The sequence below is a fragment of the Ascaphus truei genome, chromosome 3 (assembly GCF_040206685.1).
Source record: "Ascaphus truei isolate aAscTru1 chromosome 3, aAscTru1.hap1, whole genome shotgun sequence".
In the NCBI taxonomy this organism is placed as follows: Eukaryota; Metazoa; Chordata; class Amphibia; order Anura; family Ascaphidae; genus Ascaphus; species Ascaphus truei.
In genome coordinates, this window is record NC_134485.1 from 307,983,759 (window position 1) to 307,995,168 (window position 11,410).

The window sequence follows — 11,410 nt, forward strand, 5'->3', positions numbered from 1 at the left end:
AGCTTTGCAATGCAGCAAAACATCTGACAAGGAACAGGCACACTGTTTAGTCTGCACACACTCACTTTGCTCACAACAGCTCCATGCAGCACTGCCTACCTCTGGCATAATGAACCTGATATGTATCTTAACTTTTTTCGTTCTCCTGGCCTCATGGAGATGTTACTCCCTCTATCCACTACAAACTCCTCCCTCCTGGCCCACACCCAACATCACCATACACCCTGGACTACTCAAAAGCCTTGCATATATCTACTGAATGTTGGTGGAGAACTCTAAAAACCAGCACACCAACCACTGCTCACTCTAATGGCAAACACCACAAATTTACAACTTGCAAACAACTAACCACATTTCTACTCATGCTATTACTCTCTTTAGCAGGTGATATTGAACCTAACCCAGGTCCTCTCATTTCAACTCTGTCCCATGCCCCTGAGAATTCCACCTTTACATTCCAAAAAGGGCTATCTGTCACCCATATAAATATCCGGAGCCTGCTGCCCAAACTGGACGAACTAAGGGCATGGTGCCTTATGCATAAACCCAAAGCCATCATTCTTACAGAAACATGGCTAACCCCTAAAACCCCTGATGCAAATATCGCCATTCAGGGATACTCCATTTTTAGGAGAGATAGGTCAAAGAGAGGAGGAGGGGTGTTATTTTATATTGCAGACACATTACAATTTACACTGTTAAATTGCCCCCCAAGCCCACCCTCTTCTGAAATTCTAGTTGGCAAAATCTGCCTCCCCTTTTCTAAGCCCATCTTTCTTGCTGGCATCTACCGCCCCCCTAAAGCCCCTCTACAATCTCTAACTGATATCACCCAGTTTCTTGGCTCCATTTTCTCTCTGAATGAGAAGAGTGAGCTGCTAGTTCTTGGGGATTTCAACTTCAATTGGCTTGACCCTAAAAACCACAAAATCCAGATACAACACAAGTCACTTAACCTATCACAACTCATTTCCAAACCCACATGGACAAACCTGAAATCGCATAACCATTCCTTGCTAGACTTGATTCTCTCCTCAAACCACAGCAGAATCCAATCCTCTGGCATTCTTCCTGACATTTTCAGTGACCATGCAATAGTGTACTGTGTAAGGAAAATTAAATCACCCCATTCAAGCCCTAAAGTTCTCCTCACTAGAACATTTAAAAGCTTTAACCCACAACAGTTTCTGGATGACCTTACCAACTGCCCATGGCACAGAATCGATTTAATTCCTGACCCTGATTCTGCGCTCGATTATTTCCAATCCGAGTTCTTAAAACTCTGCGATACCCATGCTCCACTACGCAAAATAAGGGTACGGGGGGCCCACCTTCCATGGGTTACAACTGACCTTATTGCACTCTTCCAGCTCAGAGATACCTTGTGGAAAATCTACAAAGTAACTGGCACTACCAAGGATCTCAATCACTACAGATGCCTGCGGAACATGTGCACAAGGCAAACAAGGCATGCAAAAGCACAATATTACTCTGGCAATCTCCACCAAAATACATCAAACCCAGCTAACTTCTGGAAGGTTATCAACAATATATTCCAGCCTCCTAACCATCAACAACCAAGCAATATCACAAAGGGGGATATTAATCTGAAAAACTTATTAGCGAAACGCAGCCCAAACCACAAACCTGAATCTCATCCTGGGAGTACCCATATAGCCCCACCCCCTCCCAACACTGCTCACAATTTTCAATTTGGCCCAGTATCTGAAGAGGAGATTACACAAGCGCTCCTCAAACTAAAACTAAGCAGCCAATGCGGACCTGACTTACTACAATCAAGGTTCCTACGACTTGGTGCCCCAGCCATTGCCAAACCAATTGCTTTCATAGTCAACGCTATCCTGTCTGCAGGCCAAATCCCTAAGACCTGGAAAACTGCCAGAGTTGTCCCAATCTTCAAAAGTGGGGACAAAAACACTGTCTCAAACTACAGGCCAATCTCACTTCTACTAATTCTATCCAAAGTCATGGAAAAATGTGTCCACTCCCAAATAAGCGATTACTAAACCATTACAAATTTCCCTAGCAAATTACAATCTTGCTTTCGTCCCAAACACTCCACCATAACTAGTAAGAGAAAAAGAGAGCAAAACAGTGCACTGCCAGGGAGCCAGGTGGTGTAAAAATATAAAGTCTATTTATTCAGCAACACTCACAAAAACATACCCCAAAGGGTGAGACAATAGCTCCTACACGTTTCGGACCGTAGGGGTCCTTTATCAAGGAGTTACTCCACCGTAACTACCCTGCTAAAAGTTTGCAATGAAATCCAGTGTGGAATGGAATGGGGACAACTCACTGGTGCAGTATTCCTAGATTTTGCAAAGGCTTTTGATACAGTTGATCATGCTATCCTGCTTAACAAACTCCAGAGCTCTGGAATAGGAACGCATGCTTTAAACTGGTTTCAGTCCTACCTATCAGGAAGATCCCAACATGTGTCCATCTCAGGCTCTAACTCCAACCCGCTGGATATCACCTGTGGTGTCCAGCAAGGCTCTGTTCTGGGCCCCCTACTCTTCTCAGTATTCATTAATGATCTTCCCACAGCTTGTAAGGAAGACTCAATACACATGTATGCAGATGACACAATCCTATATGCACACAGCCATAGCCTCTCTGACCTTCAACACATACTTCAGTCTAAATTTTTGAGACTCGAAAACTGGATTTCCCAAAACAAATTGTTTTTAAACACTGACAAGACTGTAACAATGGTATTTGGGACCAAGACTAAATTTTTAAAGCTTCCAGCGACTGAGCCCCTGATTATAACCAACGCTAACACCACCCTAACCCCTGTCACTAGTTTTAAATACCTGGGCTTATGGTTTGACTCCCACTTAACATTCGGAATGCACATTGATACCCTGACAAACAAGACCTATGCCAAACTAGGGGTATTTTACAGGAAAAAATCCTCCCTAAGTCTCCTGGTCAGAAAGCGTATTGCAAAGCAGATGCTAATGCCAATTATTGACTATGGAGACATAGTATATGGCTCGGCACCTCAAACCCACCTTAGCAAACTTGACACCCTCTACAATTCAATTTGTCGTTTTGTTCTCCAATGCAACTACAACACACATCACTGCGAAATGCTCAAAGAACTAGTTTGGTCATCACTAGAGTCTAGGTGCAAAGTTCACCTTTCCTGTTTTGCCTTTAAATTCTTTATGGGCAAGCTACCCAGCTACCTGAACAAGCTCCTCACCCCTGCCACATGCAGCACTTATCACCTGAGATCAGACTCCAAAAGACGGTTCATGGTCCCAAGGCTCAACAAAGTATCCGGCCTTTCCTCCTTCTCTTACCGTACACCCCAAAACTGGAACAACCTACCAGAGACTCTCACATCCACCACCAGTTTAAGTTCTTTCAAATCTAAGGCTGTCTCACATTTTAATCTGGTCTGTAACTGTTTCATACGCCCATAATATATATTTTCTTTAACTGTGCATGCAATGTCTTGCATATAATGTATACCCTGTTCATTTATGTAACTGTATTTGTAACCATGTATTATTTGTCTTAACTCTGTGCCCAGGACATACTTGAAAACGAGAGGTAACTCTCAATGTATTACTAGCTGGTAAAATATTTTATAAATAAATAAATATAACGCTAATTTATGCATTTGGGAGTGTATCTGAAACACCGATACATCCAGGCTCTGCCTGATTTGTGCGGCCAATGGCTCCATGCACAAGGCAAAGAGCAGGGGCAAGAGCAGGCAGCCCTGTCTCATGCTACTTTTGATCTGGAAAGCACTATAAGGGAAGCCCTAATGGGTGACCCTTGCTCCGGGTTGGAGTAAAGTGCCTTTATTGCTCTCAAGATTCTTCCCCCAAATCCAAATGCTCCAAGCGTTGCATCAAGATATGGCCAGTCCATCCTGTCAAAAGATGAAGAGTAGTGCGCAACTACTAAACAATCCACAACGTGAAGTAATAATACAGTGGAAAATAAATAAATAATACGTGACCTTATGGACACTAAGTAAAATGGAGCATCTGCAGCTGTGATACCAGGGATGGCTCAGAACACCCCCTAGAAGTTTAGACAAATACACAAAAGACACAGCGCACAACGCTCATAGTGCATTAAAAATTATATTAAAACAACCATTCAATAAGGTAAGTATTGTGCGTACATTAAAGGAAATTTAAGCAAGCATGTCAGGGGTTATGTTACCCGTGCACCACACAGAACGCCAGATCAGATGTCGTCAATGGTATTGGAAGCAGTTCCTCGATCTCCCGGTTCCAAGTGGGTGTGTGCAGAGTCCTAAGAGTCCCCACTCACATGGGTAGAGAGTCCAGCATGTCCGTGGTGCTCACGTGAGAATCGCCGCATCAAACGGATCTCCACGATGGCTGGAAGGCGACAATACAACTCGCGTCGCAGGCTTCCTCCGGCAGCCGAATAAGCCACAATGTTAGGGCAAGATATAAATGGTAGAACAATAGTACTTTATCAGGGATGAAGAAACCTTACGGTTTCGAAATGCGTTGGATAAAGTGCTATTGTTCTACCATTTATATCTTGCCCTAACATTGTGGGCTTATTCGGCTACCGGAGGAAGCCTGCGACGTGAGTTGTAGTGTCGCCTTCCAGCGACACGGAAGTGCCGGAACGGAGGACTGCGAGAGGATTCCAGCCATCGTGGAGATCCGTTTGATGCGGCGATTCTCACGTGAGCACCACGGACGTGCTGGACTCTCTACCCATGTGAGTGGGGACTCTTAGGACTCTGTACACACCCACTTGGAACCGGGAGATCGAGGAACTGCTTCCAATACCATTGACGACATCTGATCTGGCGTTCTGTGTGGTGCACGGGTAACATAACCCCTGACATGCTTGCTTAAATTTCCTTTAATGTACGCACAATACTTACCTTATTGAATGGTTGTTTTAATATAATTTTTAATGCACTATGAGCGTTGTGCGCTGTGTCTTTTGTGTATTCATCCTGTCAAAAGCCTTTTCAGCGACTAGACTCAGTATCAAGCCCCGGATCTTGTTTGTGTTGGCGAACTCAATCAGATCTATAATTCGTCTAGTGTTGTCGGCCCCTTGTCTATTTTTGATAAAGCCAACCTGATCCAGGTGGATTAGTCTAGGCAGGATGAGACTTAATCTGTTGGCCAGCATTATAGAGTAGATCTTAATATCTAAATTTATCAATGAGATTGGCCTATAGCTTTTACAGTCCGATGGGTCCTTGCCTTGTTTATAGATTAGCGAGATGAATGCCTGGAGTATGTGTTCCAGGAAAGATGCACCCGCCAAAACTGAATTAAACATACAGATACATATGTGGGGCTAAAAAAATTTATAATATAAATTTGAAAACCCGTCGGGGCCAGGAGTTTTAGATGGTTTTAGACTCTTTACTCCCTCCACTTATTCTTCTAGTGTGAAGTCTTTTTGTAGACCTTCTTTTACCACTCTTGTTCACTTCTGGGCCCCCTTAGATTGTACCGACCTAGAGGGAAGGGTCCATTTCAGTGCCGTTCAGTTCAGTGATCACCTACGCCCGGGAACCCCGATTGTGTTTGCACCACTTAGAGCTTCTCTCTGCCGTGTTGATCACAACTGGCCATCTTTGTGCTCTCCTGCCTAGACCCTGCCGACTCCATATTCAATATATTCACCTTAGGGAGGAGCGGCTCAGTGAGTAAAAACACTAGCTGGCACTGAGTTTGAAGCAAGGGAACCTGGTTTAATTCCTGGTGTCAGCTCCTTGTGACCTTGGCAAGTCACTTTATCTCCCTGTGCCTCAGTCACCAAAACATAGATTGTAAGCTCTTCGGAGCAAGGACCTGTGCCTGCAAAATGTCTCTGAAAAGCGCTACATAAAAGTAGCAGCGCTATACAAGAACATGCTATTAATATTATTATTATTAACATCCTCCCCCTAGGATTCTTGAGGAGCCAGACCGGAGCAGTTCTGTGAATACATATACATAGGCATGGGTATGTATATAAAGTTGTGAAATGTATATTTGTATTTGTAGGTTGCAGATGAAAGTTGAAGGGCTGTGTTTTATATGTTTATTGAAGTTGTAATTTGTAGATATAGCTTGTCTGAACAGCCAGCCTGAAGGGGTTACAATGTTTCTTTACATTTTTAGGATTGGAATTGGAGCAACTCAAAAGTCTGTTGTGTCACTTTAAGCCTTAATTGAAATCAACTAATGGCTATATCCATTCTCCCATGTGCAGGAGCCATCACTGCACTCCAGCTCTGCTCGGGAGAGGATCTCTCTGCCTCCGGATAGGTAAGTGAGACATTTATTTTCAGCTTTTAAAGGAATTCTTCACCTTCAGATGGTTCTTTAATGGAGAATGCTTTACCTTTTTTAATAACAAGAAGGCTTAAAGGAAAGGTGACAGGTTGCAGATTTCTTCTTGTTGTCAGAGTTGAAGGGGAAAGGTCCTGAAAAATCTGCATCTTTGTTCCTTCAAAAGTGCAAAAAGGGGTGCTTCTGGTGATCTGTCTCACTGCTTCTTTTGTTTTATAATAGTGGAACCTTAAAATGATATCTCTCGGTGGGTTCCCAGCTAATGGCCTGGCATGTAGTGCTCTATGGCATCTGTCCTGCTCTATGGCATCTGTCCATCTGGAGCCCGGCTTCACTTTTACCTGGGAGAATAGATGTTAGCCATTTTGAAATATGTTCTTCAATGTCTGTAATCTCCTCAGGTATTCCCCTTATCCTTATATTGTTTCTTCGGTCTATATTTTCAAAGTCCTCTTGCTTCTCTGATATATCTTCAATTCTGGATTTCAGCTAAGCCATTGTTTTTTCATTCCTTTTCAGTGCTTTTATGGTGACATCTATGTTCCTTTCCATCTGTTCACCTATTTTATGGTGACATCTACAGTAGGTTCGAACCCGATACCATTGATGTCTCTCCTAAGCTCTTTCATTTCATTTTGGAGCAGAGATGTTGTCATTAAATTTTTTTGTGATATCGCTTTTTATTACGAGCTGACTCTCGGGGGTTTCAGTCGTTGCCCTCCCCAACTCCCGCTCACTTCCGCGCCATTATTAGAATCCACCTCCGCCACCACTTCCCTCTCGCTGAGCGCCATTCCAGAGCCTCTATAATATTCTTTGATGTTTAGGGAGTTCTTTTTAGATTGAGAGCGCGTTGACATTCTGTGAGTCTCCTGCAGTCGTAGCGATATCGCGATCGTGGTTCTGTGTGGTTCTTACGCCATTTTATTCCTTTAATGTGCCGGGTATCAGCGTAACTCCACCGTTAGACCGCCATACGTGTGGTAGCTGTGCATGCGTCTATGTAGGGACATTTTAATGTATATTATATATGTTGTCATGCTCCATATACCCATCCTATTTAAAATTGATGGTTCATCGATCAGGGAGAAGAGAGAGAGAGAGACGACGATACACATCATGAACATTTTACATTTCAATTATATGTACAGGAGCTCTTTCTTAGAGCAGTGCATAATTATTTATAGTAACTTACTTAGTCAACATTTGCATTGAACTCTCTATAAAGAAAACAGACATAACTGTAAGGTAGAACTCCCCTGTGAATATTAAAGAGGTTGTCAGGTTATTACATGTTGTGAAACCTTCCATAGATACCACACATTACAAAATCTATCCAATGTTCTATTTAGTAGGCTAGTGAGCCACTCCATCAAGTTAACCTCTTGCAGTTTATGAAAAATTATATTAAAAGGAGGGGGTTCTTCCTGTTTTCCAAAGTTTTGCAATTGCACATCTAGTAGTGGACAGTATATGAGAGATTAGGATCTGGGATGGTTTGGGGATACCCTGTATTCTCTTATGCAGAAGTGCAATAAAGAGATTCCTTGCTATTTCAAATCCAGCTAGAGAGTTAATAGAAGAAAGATGGGGAAATAATTCCCTTGTAACTGCGCTCAATACCACAAATAAACAAAAATAACAATATATTTGTGTAAACATTAAATACATAAGTTCTAAATAAGATGAAGAAACAAACTTAAAAGCAATTAAAAATGAATGGAGTAGGTGTGTGCTCTCAGGTGGTGCACTGGGCAAAAAAAAAAAAAACCCAGCCAAAAGTAACAAAATAGTATATTGATTTTAACAAGTTGACTATATAACTAATTGCCAGCTGGGGGTCAGTCAGATAGGTCAGACACGGAATAGTAGAACATGCATGGGTGCCATAAGAGCTTGGGTAATCAAGTCAGATAACTACTTAACTAGATAAAAATATCCTGGAGGCGCATGCGCAATGATGTGGTGAATGGCTGCTTACTCCATAGGCTCCGTTCCCACCGGCGCTAACTATCTAAATAATTTCAGCAGACGTGCGAAAACTGCGGCAATTTCAACATTAAAGTGCCCCTAAATATACAGGGATGGCATCTAGCAAAGCGGTTCGCAGAAAAACCCAACCAGTCTCCACATATTTTAAAAGAGGAGAGGCAGCACAAGGGAACCGACAGGAGACCTCTGCATAACCCGCCATTATAGACCCCGAGGGAGATAACACAGACATGGAACCGGTGGATCTAGAAGTGGTGCAGCGCATGGACCTTAAAGAATTGTGTTCCCAAATGAAGAAATTCTCTAAGTCAGAGCTATGGGCCATCAGGAAAGATGTTAATGCCCTGGGGAACGTTCAAACTCTCTGGAGTCAAAGTCTGATGAAACTGTCACTGCCCTGGCACAGACCAAGAAACTAGTGGTCAAGCTGGGGGACCAGGGCAGGTCCCTGGAGGAAAAAATCGAGGACCATGAAAACAGGGATAGGAGAAGTAATGTCCATCTAAGGGGGGTCTCTTAGTCCGTTGCTGACCCAGAGGAATTTGCAACCAAGGGGTTAGAGCACCTCTTCCCGGATAAGACAGACAGAGATCTCCTACTAGACAGATGGCACCGCGCTTTGAGGGGGAGACCTCAGGGTGGGGATCCTCCTAGGGACATAGTTCTGAGGTTTCACAACTACCGCACAAAGGAGGAGGTATGCAGAATCTCAAGGGAGGCTAAATAAATGGAAATTGAAAAGGTGCAATTCCAGATTTTCCAGGATCTGTCCCCTGCCACCCTGGCCAAAAGAAGAATTCTAGCCCCCATCACGAAGATTTTGAGAGACCTGAAGATTAGGTACCGGTGGCTTTTCCCATGCGTGCTGATGGTGCTGAAGAATTGTATTGTATTGTATTGTATGTCTTTATTTATATAGCGCCATTAATGTACATAGCGCTTCACAGTAGTAATACATGTGGTAATCGAATAAATAACAGATAATATAAATAACAGATCATGGGAATAAGTGCTTTAGACAAACATAACATTAAGGAAGAGGAGTCCCTGCCCCGAGGAGCTTACAATCTAATTGGTAGGTAGGGAGAACGTACAGAGACAGGAGGAGGGAGTTCTGGTAAGTGCGTCTGCAGGGGGCCAAGCTTTATGTATCATGTGTTCAGAATGTTCACAGTGTTATTCGTATGCTTCTTTAAGCAAGTGTGTCTTAAGGTGGGTCTTAAAGGTGGATAGAGAGGGTGCTAGTCGGGTACTGAGGGGAAGGGCATTCCACAGGTGTGGGGCAGTCAGTGAAAAAGGTTTAAGGCGGGAGAGGGCTTTAGATAAAAAGGGGGTAGAAAGAAGACATCCTTGAGCAGAACGCAAGAGTCGGGATGGTGCATAGCGAGAAATTAGGGCTGAGATTTAAGGAGGGGCAGAAGACTGTAAAGCTTTAAAAGTGAGGAGAAGAATGGAGTGTGATATGCGGGATTTGATTGGAAGCCAGGAGAGGGATTTCAGGAGGGGAGATGCTGAGACAGATCTAGGAAAGAGTAGAGTGATTCTGGCAGCAGCATTTAGGATAGATTGTAGGGGAGACAGGTGAGAGGCAGGAAGGCCGGACAGCAGGAGGTTACAGTAATCAAGACGGGAGAGAATGAGGGCCTGAGTCAGAGTTTTAGCAGTCGAGCAACAGAGGAAAGGGCGTATCTTTGTTATATTGCGGAGGAAAAAGCGACAAGTTTTAGAAATGTTTTGAATGTGAGGGGCGAATGTGAGAGAGGAGTCGAGTGTGACCCCTAGGCAGCGTGCTTGGGCTACTGGGTGGATGATCGTAGTTCCAACAGTAATGTGGAAGGAGGTAGTAGGGCCAGGTTTGGGAGGAAGTATGAGGAGCTCTGTTTTAGCCATGTTGAGTTTAAGGTGACGGAGGGCCATCCAGGATGATATAGCAGAGAGACATTCAGAAACTTTGGTCTGTATAGCAGGTGTAAGGTCAGGTGTTGAAAAGTATATTTGTGTGTCGTCAGCATAGAGGTGATATTTAAACCCAAAAGATGTTATTAGGTCACCTAGAGAGAGTGTGTACAGAGAAAAGAGAAGAGGTCCCAGGACAGAGCCCTGGGGTACCCCCACAGAGAGATCAATAGAGGAGGAGGAGGTGTTAGCAGAAGAGACACTGAAAGTACGATGGGAGAGGTAGGATGAGATCCAGGATAGAGCTTTGTTCCAAATGCCAAGAGTATGGAGAATGTGAAGGAGAAGAGGGTGGTCCACGGTGTCAAATGCTGCAGAGAGGTCGAGTAATATGAGCAGAGTGTAATGACCTCTGTCTTTGGCAGCATGGAGGTCGTCAGTTATTTTAGTGAGGGCTGTTTCCGTGGAGTGAGCAGTGCGGAAGCCAGATTGTAGAGGGTCTAGGAGAGAATAGGTGTTGAGAAAATGGAGCAAGCGAGAGAATACAAGACGTTCAAGGAGTTTAGAGGCAAAAGGCAGGAGGGAGACAGGTCGATAGTTAGAAGGACAGGTAGGGTCAAGCTTGCTGTTTTTGAGTAATGGTATGACTGTTGCATGTTTGAAGGAGGATGGAAAGGTTCTAGAGCAGAGGGAGGAGTTAAAAATGTGTGTGAGCGTAGGGAATATAGTAGGAGCAAGAGGTTTTAGGAGATGGGAGGGAATGGGGTCAAGAGTGCAAGTGGTAGAGGGAGAAGTGGCGATCAACAGCGACACATCCTCCTCTGAGACAGTGGAAAAAGAGTCAAGGAAGGCTGGAGGAGAGTTAGGAAGAGGTGTAGGATGGGAAGAAGAAACAGAGGGGATGTTCTGAAGTATGGATTCCACCTTTTCCTTAAAATAGTCAGCAAAGTCCTGAGCGGAGATGGAGGAAGGAGAGGCAGCTGAGGGTGGTTTGAGTAGATTATCAAAGACAGAGAACAGTCGGCGTGGGTTAGACTTGTGCATGTTGATTAGTGCAGAAAAATAGGCTTGTTTAGCTTGCGAGAGGGCAGAGTTGAAACCGGATAGCATAAATTTGTAGTGAAGGAAGTCTGCGAGAGTGTGAGACTTCCTCCAGAGGCGTTAATAGGAACGAGTGGAGGAACGCAGCA